Below are 13331 nucleotides of genomic sequence, written 5' to 3' on the forward strand. Positions count from 1 at the left end.
AGAGGCAGCTAATGGTGGAAAAATGCCAAAGCTACATTGAAATTACTGGTGGCACCCCTGACCTGACAAAGCAAACAGAGGAGGGCATGTTGGTTAAGCTTTCAGTGAAATTGTCTGCCGTACTGGAAAAATGCAGAGCAATAGCAGGAAAAGCAAGGTATTATTAGCCCTTTCAGTAAAAATGGGTCCTGTCAGGGCAACAGAACTGCTACAGTTAGAAAAAGGAAGTGTTGGTTTCCCTGGCTGATACCATTTGTGAGGAGGTGAACCCAGAAGTACTAGGTAAGCAGGTAAGAATTTTTAGCAACAAAACTTACTGAAAACCAGCTGGGTCAAAGAGCAGACAGTCTATCCCCATTTGAAAGAGTGTGTTTATTCAGGAAAATGAAAAACTGGAGGACAGTGACAGATGAACAGGTGGACAGATGAAAATGGGGAATAGAAGCAACAGAAATTAGCAGAGTTAGAGGGGGATCAAGTCCTTGTTTTATTGTTGGACTCCTTGACTAAACAGCCAGCAAGGAGTGTCAGTCACTGTGTGCAGCTCTGGTTTGCAGTGCTCTGCAGAAGGGACACTGCTGTCCTACCCATTTTGGACCAATTCTCTTGCTAGGATGTTCTTTCAGCAACATAATTCCTGAGGCAATGACAGTACCAAAGTAACTGTCCCTGTGGGATGGTAGAACCAAGCAGTTTAATTCCAGACAGGTCCCTTCCTTCCACTGAGAACATGGAGAAGGACAGCAGCACTGCCCTTTTCCCATGCCATGATAGAACACTTGCATCTCTGTGTTGTGGCTTTCCTGAACACCCAGCAGGACCCCAACCCTGGTCAGAGAGCTCAGCCTAACACATGCACATGGAAACTGTGGAGCAGACCATTCCTTACCCAAAAGTTGCCCAAGAACAAAGGGAAGGACTTAGCTTCTTTAAGCAAAGAGCAATTCATACTCTTTCTCTTAGCCACCACCTTTGCAGTTCCTCATGAGACCTACCTGGGGAACACAGATTGTCTCCTTTCAGCTGGGAACTTCCCCAGGCTCACCTCCCTCCATCATGACTGGCTGAATGTCTCTCAAATGGCGAAGAAAGGAGGGCTAGTGGTTACAGAGAGATGCTCACTTTCACTGAAAAAATCCATTTTGAATTTCTCTATTTCTAAACAATCTATATTTTTAATCCAACTATGGAAAAAGGGGAGGAGTGATCACACTGGACACAAACCAGACAGTCCTTCGGTGGAACATGTCTTCAGTTAAGAATGAAGTATAGGAGGAGATGTTTTTGCCATCTTTGTTAAACTGAGCAATAGCTTTTTTGAGCCATTGATTTCACCAGGATTTCCCCAGAGGACAGATACTTAGCATCAGAAAGAGTGGACCAGCCATGTGGGTTGTAGCAATATTTATGGATGCTTCACAGATCAAAGCCACATTACACCAGGTACTGAGCTAACAAACCACAAAGCTCACCCAGTGAGCTGCTACTTGCACATCTGCAGGAACACTGGCAAATGCAGGTGCCTGGGTGGAGCATTGGGAGTAGCAGATTTGCAGCACTGAGTGTCCTCCTCCAGGCCCACCATCCCATTAGGAGGACTGCTGCTGGTTTTCGTAGAGCAATACACCCAGGCTGTCAGTCACCACTGACCCCAGACAGAGGGGACAGCAAAGTGGCATGGTCTAATGAAACAAGTGTTGGGAGGGGAGGGTTTGTAAAAATTTCTTCATAGAAGGATTGTCAAGCACTGGACCAGGCTGCCCAGGGAAGTGGCTGAGTCACCATCCCTGGAGGTATTTAAAAGATGTGTAGATGGGGTGCTCAGGGACCAAGATTTAGTGGTGAGCTTTGGAGTGCTGGGTTAACAGTTGGACTTGATCACCTTAAAGATATTTTCCAACCTAGTCCATTCTATGATTTACAGGATAAGCAGCACCTGCAACATGCAATTAGTAGATCACAATCAAATATTTTTGAATTTATCTTACTAGAGAAAAATTTAATTCACCTTAATTTCCTTTAAATTCATACCAATACCACTCTTTTTTGCCTTCACTTTTCCATTTTCAGTCAGCACTTAATGAACTCCTCTCCAACACATCCTCCCTATCCTGACCCTTCTCTTTTCCCACTTCTCTTCACATCCCCCTGGAAAAAATATACCTTTAAAAAAAATACATTGTACTGATGCTTGAAATTTTCTTTCTGGTTCTCCCCACTAATGTGTATAAGAACTTCCTCAGAGTGCAGCACCTTTCAGAATCTGGCATTGACTTTGACCAAACAGCACAATAATTTGGTATTTATTTAATTGCTAAAAATAAAATATTTTTCCTACATAATATGACAAGAGGTTTGCTCTGCTAACAAAGGAGACTGAAAATTGTTACTGAACAAGCAAAGTCTTATTTTCTGACTCTAAAACTCAATATGACTAAACAGAGAGGTTAATATCAAATTCCTAAGTAACATCGCTCCACTAGTGTCAATTATTTTTTGCAAACACTGTCTGAATTCTGATTAATGAATCAAATCTGTTCAACCTGCACCAGTGCACAAGCCCATCATACTTTATATGACCTTGAGGTGATTGACTGTATGTTCCTTTCCCCAAAGGGTATTTTGTGCTTTTTTACTTTCTTGTTCAACATTTTCATATCCATGGACTGCAGAGTCAGTTGTGACAGTAATACCCAAAAAGGAAAAAAAAAACACACAGATGGCTTTTAGCTCCTGCATCAGGACTTGACTAAGGAAAAAAAACCCTTCCTGCAGCAAAAGACTTGGATGTCAAATAAGAAAATAATGTATCTTCCAGACTAAGATGCAAAGTGGTATGCAACATGGCACAGGCAACACCTGTTTGTCCTCCTGAAGCCTTCAAACTCTCTGGTTATCTTCTCTGATACTATTCTCACTTTCCCTAGGGAAGGCAGTGCTTCATGTGTATTGAATTAATCACAGAATTTTTACTGCACAAATGGGCATTGCTGCTAAAGTGCCTCTAGTGATAGTTTGAGGTAGGGAGCTGCATCCTTGCAACATTTTCAGAATTACCCTACTCGGTAGGAAAAGGGCAACATCCACTTGTTTTGCAGAGGCTGTCAGGAGACTGTAGCACAATGCTACTGAAATTATCTTACACATATAACACAGCAGATAAAAAAAGCTAAGCTTTTACTGGGGACATTAGCATTCTCTACACCAAGCTTCTATCAAGGCAATATCACAAAAAGGTGGAAGTGGCCCTTGATTTGATTTCTTCCAAAAAAGTCCAAGTCTAAATGCCTTAAAAAAAACAGATTATTTCCTACCAAAAAGTCATATTTAATTTGGAGAAAAGAAGCTCACATATATGACAGCGTTTACTTGGCATGAAATTTTTAAAATAAGTTGAGTGCCATACCATCCATCTGCTAATCATGGTTACCTGAAGAATAGTACTCTGGGTCTGACTTGCAGTAGAAGACCCAGGGCTGACAGGATTACCTGGCACTTTTCAAATGCATGTAACCATATTGAACTTTTCCATGTTTCATAAAACTGAAATTATTTAAGTGGTCCAGCCAAAACAGTTCAGCAATCTTTAGAAAAGTGCTAAGGAATACCACTCCAGCCTTGCTGCGTTCCCATCTGGGAGGGGAGCAGCCACACTGGTACTGCACAGCCAGTGCAGTGCCTGGCAGATACAATTCAGCAATACAAAATTAACTCAGTTCAGGAATGGGCCCAAGATCATATTTCCATTTGATTAGCCAAGACATATGGATTTTATGCTTGCTACAGTTAGAGAGATAACGACTTGAGCTGATAGTAGGATAAGTGGTCAAAATCCTAATCCCTCAACATTTTGGAAGAGATTTGAAATGCTGGTGTGAGTTCATACTGTGTCAGCACTCTGCACTACATGGCTGAGGCATTTTTGATCTAGAGACTGTGAAATCCGACTTGCTGCCAAAACACAGACCCATACTGCATCCTTACTGCTATTGCTCTTAGACATATCTTATCTCTTTCTGGCTTGGAAAGCTGGGAAAGGAAGGCCTAGGGAGCTTTTGTTCAAAGTTCACTGTCCATAAGCTATTCTTGTTCTGGGTGTCCACACACTCAAGGAATTGAGCCAGAGAACTGAGCTGCACAGTTTCTCTCAACCTCAAGAGCTCCTTGCTAAACTAAAACCATATTTGATAAGAATTTCATTAAGAGGAAAAAATAAATGTGGACATTCACTGGTCTAGGTGCCCACAAGACGTGCCTCAGTTTCCTTCCTTATAATCTCGGGCAACAACGTTTTCTAGAGCACTGGGAGAGCCAAATTCACCCAAGGTGAGTTTGGCTGAGAGACCCCAAAGATGAACATGGTTCAGTTTGCTGCTCTATCCTCCCCAGGCACCAATACATAGCCAGCTGGGCTCAAAACACTACAGTGATATTTTCTTGGCAAGGTTCTGTATAACATGTTTAAGAAAACTAACAACTATGTTTTTAGAAACACAGCCCACCTGCTGCATATGTTCTTCTTTACTCCAAAATGAACAGAGGTATCAGACAGAAGGGAAATAACAGTAGGATCAGCTATAGATTTGGAGGTTAAGAACAGCCTTATCAAAACCAAGGCAAATAACACTATAATGGATAATTATATTAATTTAGCACACCCCAGTAAAAACTATAAGAACAGGTGAGCTGTAATCTTCCAAAAAATTTATTTCTCATTGAAATAAAAGCATTAGACTTCTGAATGGCAGTTTAAAATAAAGGCAATAATTTGTTTCCAGCTGGTACAATCATTTAATAAAATGACTGTTGTGCCTCCAGGGAAAAAATTCTTCTTTCCTTGGCAACAAACATGATTGCCCTGGTTTTGGACCACTGGTTAAGTCCATCCACAAAGTGTTCTCCCTCTAAGTACAAGACATTGAAAAATAATTATTTGCCATATGGAATATAAGAAAAATTTTAAAAAGCATCGCAGAATGTGCAAATGATTTGGGGAAAACATTAAAAAGTCTAGCAGAAGGTTGAAATCACTTCACTATTATAATTATTCACCTAATGTTTTAATAAGAAACTGCGCCCCAGTCTTGCTCTCCTTTCAACCAAATCTAAACTCTATTCTTTGTAGGTGTTAAAATTAGCACCTTCAGGCTGCAGGGAGGTATGGAGAAGAGACAGCTTCCAAACAGCAATAGACCGGATGCAACTGCTACCTGGAGCTGTAGTTAATTATCTTGCTGATGTTAATTGGACTTGTTTGTCAACAGACAAAGAAGAATGAGGTGCTAGGTGCTACAGAAGGGTTAATGTAGTGCTGTTTTAAGGCTGCTTCCTTTAAAAATATCATTTACTTAATGTATAATAACTATTTCTGTTCTCCAGGCTCCAGAGCAAATATTTGAGTAATAAAAACAAGAGCGATTATATTGCTCCTTCTTTTTTTTTCCTAAAGCACAAATAACAGAAGAGAGAGGAATAAAGCTGTCTATGGCAGAAGTGTCCCTGTGGTACAGTACATTTTCCAACATTTTGATGAAGCAGTTTGCTCAGCAAAGTAGCTGCCTGTTTATGAAACAAGGTTATTTAGTACATTAAGCCTGGAGCTGACATATATTGTTTCCAAGCAGTGATCTGAATGGTGCAAAGAACACACTTTATTTTCCTGTTCCAATGTGTACTACTTGTAAAAATGAAAAATAAGATAGGGAGAGATACCTCTGATGGCATTTCCTAGAAATTCAGTCAACAGCAGCTTCATAATAGCCAGTGTGCAGTGAGGTGATCATAGCTCATGCACACACTCCTAACAAAGGGAACACAAAATACAGGGAAGATGGGAATAGCTGGAGTGGTGCAATTCAACGAGAGAAGAAGCTCATGTGGTTAAGCAAGGCCAAGTGCAAGGTCCTGCATCTGAGTTGGGTCAGTCCCAAGCATACGTCAGGCTTGGTGAAGAATGGATTAAGAGCATTTCTGAGGAGAAGGACTTGGGATTGCTTGTGAATGAAAGGATGGACATGAGCTGGCAATGTGGTCTTGCAGTCCAGAAAGCCAACTGTGTCCTGGGCTGCATCCAAAGCAGACTAGCCAGCAGGGTGAGGGAGGGGATTGTCCCTTACTACTCCACTCTGGTGACACCCCACCCAGAGTGCTGCATTCAGCACTAGGGTCTCCAGCACAGGAAAAATGGGGACCTGTTGGAACAGGTACAGGAGGACCACAGAAATGACCAGATGGATTGAACACCTCTGCTATGAGTAAACACTGAGAGGGCTGGAGTTGCTCAGCTTGGAAAATAGAAGGTTCTAAAGAGACCTTTTTGAGGCCTTTCAGTACTTAAGGTGGACTTAAAAGGAAGATGGGGCCAAATTTTTTTAGTGGGGTCTGTTATACTAGGTCAAAGATGAATGGTTTTAAAGTAAAAGAGGATAGATTTAGATATAAGTAAAAAAAAATATGAACAGGTGTAAAACACTGGAGGAAGATTCCCAGAGAAGCTGTGGAATGTCTGGAAATGTTCAAGGACAGGTTGGACAGAACTCTGAGCAACCTGACTTAGCTGAAGATGTTCCTGCTCATTGCAAGGGATTGGACTAGATGAAACAACCCAAATAAATTCTGTGGAGAAATTCATAGTCCTCAGCAAAAACAATCATCTCTCCTTTAGAAGGAATGTAGCAGGAATGTAAAGTGATGAGGTTCAGCTGTTCAGATGTTTTCCTCCCTCTACAAAGTCTCTTCTGAATGTGATTGAGGAAAAATAATTGGAAGTAAATAACTTCAGGGAAATAATTTTTTCTGCATAGCTACAGCTCATGATCATCTTTAAAGAAGGCACAATAAAAAAAAAAAAAGCCCAGTCACTTCATGAGAGAATAATAGTGAAATTTAGCATTTGCAAGTAACTTTGCAGAGATTCTGGCATCTGCCAAGTGTCTAATTCATCATAGGTTTAGAGCTGCTCCATAGCTTTAATCGTCTACAGCTTTGTATGTTTTGTCTTTGATAGGGTTTTCCAGTCCAAGCCAGTGTGGCCCTTCTGGAGAACAACCACGCTCTTCCAACAGCTTTCTTCTCTCACACTTGTATGGACTTGATGCTCACAACAGCACCAGACTTACAGTTCCTGAAACCAAACCTCCCCCTTCACGTGCCAAACAGACACAGCCCCAGCCTGCATCCTGCCTGGCCTGGAGGCACGTGAAACTCCTAACAGCCATAATCCCACTCTTTAAAGCATTCTTTGGCTTGCACATGGGAGAGAGAAACATGAGCAAGTTGTGAGGCCACTAAGACAACTCAAATCCTTGCCTCTGATGCTGAGTTACCAACCAGTTTCTGAGTGCTGCTTGGTAAGGACCTTTGCTCCGTGGGAAGTGGGTATCACCTGTCTGTTTCACAAGAGTTGGTGGCTCTAACATGGCAACCAAGCTACTGTAGCTGACATCCATCAAATTCAAACCTGGAACACACAGAGCCTTTCACATCTAAATGGCTTTTCCTCTATTGGCCATGACTTACTGCAGTCAACACTCTTTTAGGGTAAGATTCTGGATTTGCTGGTAGCAGAAGTGATGAAGCAGAGATTTCACCTTCAGTCCTCAGAATAACTGAATTACAGAATATTCAGGTTTGGAGGGGACCTCTCAGGGTCAGCAGGCCCAGCCCCCTGCTCAGAGAAGGGTCAGCTTTGAAGTCAGAGCTTGGAGAGCATAAAATCTAGGCTCTATTAGATTCAGAAAAATTGATTGCTTTGTCTTCCTGGAAGAGACTTCCAAATTAAGACATTAACCTTTTATAATTTTACATATATCTATATACAAAAATATTCTCAGTTTCTACTCTTAGGTATAGGGATCATTATGCCAAAACCACTCATCCTCTCACTGCAGTACAGCCACCTGAAATGAAATTGCTACAGCCTGTTTTTTGCACACTCTCCTGCCCCCAGCTCTCCTCCAGAAGCTGCTTTTTGCCTCCAGCCCTCAGCAGCGGAGATTCTGTCTCTGCCTGCCCACGGCTGACTTCCTTTTCTGTCCCTGGGGCCTGATGCCCACATTCTGCCCTTCCTCCCCCGGCTGCAGCCACACCATCACACAGCCTGAGCTAACAGCAGGTTTATTAGGCTGGCCTCTGCTCTGCTCCAGATTCCACTTTTAGTATTCGTGAGTCTCATTAGCAAGCACATGTGACCAGCTGAGGAGCAAAGGAAACCCAGAGATCACTCGGGGCTCCCATTAACAGACATTTTTAAATTTTGCTTTAAGTATAGATATGAGTGGGAGTCTAAGGCATTTTATCTGTGCCTGAAGAAGTCAGTGGCAAAATTTGCCAACTCTAATCTCTGCAGCATTCAGGTCCGTTATCTGCTGCAAAATGCAAGATAAAACAAACAGCCCGCAGCAGAAACTCTGTGAACAAACCCTCCAGTCAAATGTGTCATGAGAAATACAGCACGGAAAGGTTTTCCTTAGATGAGGAGAAGGACAGAAGTGTAGAAAACAGAGGTTACACTTCCTTTTTTGGGAATGGTTCATTGTGGTTTTAAAAAGAACAAAAAATGTGGTGTGTCAGCCACTGGCAGAGGAAAATGGTAAGTTATGCTATTTTCAGCAATATTTCTAAACCTTTGTTTAGTTTGGCTTCTTCCCCAATCAGGTTACTCCTTAACCTCCTGTCCTCAGCAATGATACTCCCTTCTCCTTCACTGCTGGGCAGCAAAGCCCTTAAAGCAGAAGACATCCTGGGGGGGGAGGACTGTAAAACACTCAGAAACAAGGGTGCATTTAAAAGATACCCCAAGCTCTGGCTGAGTCCTACTCTCTGCCTGCACCTAAGGAATCTCTTCTGATAGCAGGGCTGCCTGTATTTATATGTACAAAATATGGGGTTTTCTCATAAGGGTTGCAAGGTAATGCCGTATTTACTCTAACTGAATTTTGAATACTGGTTCTACACATCCCAGGAATTAGCATCTCCAAATTCTTGTACTCACAAGCTTGGAAAAGATATTTTTTAGAAAATACTATTGCTTGTACTGCACATACAAAATTTACTGTCCTTGGAATTTACAACCAATTTCAGCCTCAAGGCTAAACAAACCAACCTCTTTGTAGGAAAATAAATGGGAAAAAAATAACATAAAAATATTACAGAAAATCAGCATTCTCTTGTGCTCTTCCCTGTCAGACATACTCTTCTCTGGATTTAACCATGTGCTTAGACTTTGATGACACAAAAGGGAAGAATTCCTGCTGCTTCTTCTCACATGTTAGTAGCATTAGTAACATCACTGTCTCATCACTGTCTATAATCTTGCCTTGCTGATGACACCAGATGCCAATTTTACACAAGCATTCAGTTAACATTTTGTATACCACAAAACCCATAGGTTATTTTTTGAATGCAATATGCACACACATTCTCTATAAACTATTTTATCTGCTTTTATGACAGTGTTAAGGCTATCTATATCTCACAAGCAAAGAAAACACTGTTAGAAATTAGCCTTGTATAAACTCAGTGAAACCCACAATAGGACTTTAAAAATGTTCCTATTACCACGTTCAACTCCTGGTGTTCAGCTTTCTTCTGGAGCTATTTTTCTCTCCAAATCACATGGCCTGCTTCAAGTCTTGGATTAAAAGACAAGCCTCCACCCCTCCAGGAGTAAACCTAAACCTCAGAGCTCCAGGCACTTGGGGGTACCTATACTTCCACTGCTCCTGTGGGAACCTGCTCTGAGAGTTGCAGTGATGCTGAAGAGAGAGTTGTGCTCTGCACAGCAGGTTTGGCTCTTCCTGTAGCAGACCACCACGTAAAGCAGAGTCCTGCTTCCCCAGCCTCCAAATCCAAATTCCTGCTCCTGGGGCTTAAGAAACTTCTGAAGACACAAAGACCTCCCTATGCTGAGACCCTTCCTGCTCATTGCAGAAGTAAAGGAATACAGCAAGAGAACAGCCTTTTTGAAGGCACTAAGCCTTTAGACTGGTTTAACATTACCCATTAAGTGCACTCTCAACCCCTTGTGGACTCACTTCCCTCAGTCAAGGTCTCTAGCCCAGGAGTTTTCTTCCCAGCCCAGGACTGTTATGCTTGGTTTTCTCTGCAGTGTAATTATATGATGTAAAATAGGGAATGAATATTTTCTTCATATTTAGGCAAAGAAAAAGACAATTAATAAAGGGAAGGGTGGACAACAAACATATGTGGATGCTTACTGCTCTCAGTGCCTGTGAACATGTCCTTCTTGCTCATTCCCTTTATCTGCTTAGTTCAGTATCTAGATCTCGTTTTGGAGGTTTTGTGCATTGACCACTTGTTCCAATCTCGTCTTAATCTCTTTCCTGCTCCTTTATTTAGCCTAAGCTTTTCCTGTGTAATTTTTCTTACTAGAACTGGTTTCCTCAGCTGCTTCTGCAGAGTGCTCTGCTGGCATCCAGGAGACACAATGCTATCTTCCTGCAGTGACAAAGATGTGAAGGGGCCTTCATTCCTCCATCAATAAACCTTAGGAGTATCCCATGCCCTGTGGGACCTCCACAAAACTTCCATATAGCTGGTATCCCAGACAAGTCATATTTGAGACTGCCTCCCACAGACCCTGCTGTGAGTCAGCTCTGTGTGGTGAATGCTGGAGACTGAGAAAGACCTGCACTGTCACAGCCATGCAGTGTGCACAGGACTGCTGTGACAACCTGCAAAGGGCACAACTGTCTGTCTGAGAAATACCCTACCAGTTCTAGTTAGGCAGTATTTTTCAGGCAGAAATAAAATCTCTTTGTGAGGTAAAGTCTGACAAAAGAAAACACACAGGCTGTATTCAAATTATGAATAAAAAAAAGATAGCTTTCACAAGACCAGGAATAGTAATTCTCCAAGCTGGAGGTGATCCTGCCTCCAGAACAAGCTGTCTCACATAGTCTTTGGGAGGGAAGCCACGATGATGATGGACATGCATCAAGTTATCCCTAAAAAGCAGCAAGAGGGGAAACACATCACCACCAGTTGGATGAGGAGAAGGACATCTTGAACATCCAAAAGGATTGTGTAAAAAATACCACTACGACATCCATGAGATACAAACTTGAGGCATTAACTAAGTTGAGCCCTGTGCATCCTTTACCTGTCCTTTACCACAAACACATCCTGAATAAACTAAGGACATGGCTGAACCTTCTGAAGTCACAAGGCTATGGCTGCATCTATAATGTGGGGAATAGAGAATAGATCTGTTGATCAGATGGTCACTACACCTGTGTTCTAACTGGGGATATTGCACAGGAAAAAAGGTGACAGCCAGAAAGGTAGGTGCTAGAAGGCTGATGATACAGAGCTGGTGCAATCAGCACTGCGAGGAATAAATAATCCATGATGATCAGCAAGACTTCAGAGTCTGACAGAAAAAAATCATAATGGTTATTAATAATTGAGGTTATTCTCAAAGTGCCCTGGAGCACTACATGTATTCCCTCAAGGACTGTGACAAAGTGTGGCAGTGATCCTGTCCTGCACATCTGAGGCAGTGGCTGGCTGATAATCTGCAAGAGACCGGTGCTGGCGCCGGGGTTATCAAGTCAAGCCTCAAAGATAAGGCAGCCAACTGGCCCTGCAGCAACCACTGAGAGACTGCTGCTCGCTGCAATGTGTTTACCTTTCTGCCTGTCTCCTGCTTCTCCCCTTCTCCTGGAGCTTCCTCAGCATGCTGGCAGGGCTGGAGGGTGACAGGCAGGATGTGGCAGGCACAGGCAAGGTTCCCAGGAGTGCCAGCATCGCTGCTTATGTCAGGGGCAGCCCATGCAGTGCACAGCACGGGTGTCCCTGCAGTGAGGAGGTGCCTTGGAAGCTTCTCACTTGGACATATGTGGGGCAACAGCATGGCCATGTTCACACCTTTCCCATAGTCCTGTGTCTTTGCTTGACTCAGTTCAGCAAGAGACCCTCATATCATCATTTGCTCAGTCAGTCACCCCACTTGGCCCAGATCTCTAAATAGGTTCATTCCATAAGCACTCACTGACATATTGCATATTGCATAAAATAAGGTCTGAAGTCTACTCTCAGTTGAAATCTGCAGGGCAACTCACATATTTACATTATATCCAAGCTCAGTTTTCTGTCACCCTTTATTAATTCTTCTCTGGTTTTTCTGCTTTATGTTGTACATTTTTTTTCAGAAAAGTGACTCATGGGGTTTTTTTTTTACCACAAAGGGCCATTGTTATTTCAACTATCAGCTTTTCCCTGTGTGCCCTAACACCCTCTCATAGCACTATCATTATCAAAACTGCAACAGCATTTCAGGACCCACATACAGAAAATATATACTAACAGATTTAATGGTCTTAACTAGCAAAAAGTCAAAGGTTTCCCCACCCACCCACCTTTTTTGCTATTTGTTCCATTTGGTATCCAAATGTCAGCATTTATTGTCTGCAAAATGACTGCTGAACCAATGATTATGGTGTGGCACATTTCCTTTGAGTGACAGTGTCTGCACAATGACTTTTCTCCAACACACTCGGCAGTCAGCATTAAATATTCTTGGCATGCAGCCTGAATAACAACACACATACTGAGACCTGCCAGCGTTGGAAAGTCCCTAAGTCCCAGGAGCTAAGATTAATTGCCAGCTATTCTTAAAATTTTCTCACCACTCCACCCAGTTTCTTGGGTCTTCCCACCCACTACAATCTTACAGCTGCCTTTCTGGAGTTTCATAAACCTTCCTGAGACGGTTTCAGATGAGTGGAGAGCACTTATATTCCCCCTTCAACTGACTGATTTCACATACCAACAGTGCTTTCCTTGACTTTACAGGGCGGGAGGCTTGGTGGAGTAAATTCTTGCCCCTCACTGTTACCATCCATGAATTTTCCCAAATTAATTTGTTTCTGAAGCAGAGGATGAAAAAATATGACCTTTATGAAAAAGGCAGCAGAAAGACCTCCTGTAACCTGCTTAATCCCTCTTTTAAGCCAGGGTATAAAGGCAAGTCCTGTGAGATGCTAAGCATCATTTACTTCCATTAAGCACAGATGAGATGAGGGCATTTGTAGTAGGCTACAGCCTCAGTGCTTCTCACTGCTAAGCCCAAGTTTGTGCTAGTGATAGAAAAACACAGAAGGAATGTTAGTATCACCTACTTCTTAGCACAGATCAGCCTTTTGCTTAGGTCACATTGCTCTCTGAACAAGAAAAAGGTTTCACAATCATGAACCACAACCCCCTTTTCACCAAGGACTTCAAATATGATGAAAAATGGGGGCAACAACCACATGGGAAATAAGAAAGTCCCTCCTCTGGCATTTCCAACTAAAAGGAAAGCAGGAGTT

Source organism: Lonchura striata, chromosome 1 (assembly GCF_046129695.1).
Source record: "Lonchura striata isolate bLonStr1 chromosome 1, bLonStr1.mat, whole genome shotgun sequence".
In the NCBI taxonomy this organism is placed as follows: Eukaryota; Metazoa; Chordata; class Aves; order Passeriformes; family Estrildidae; genus Lonchura; species Lonchura striata.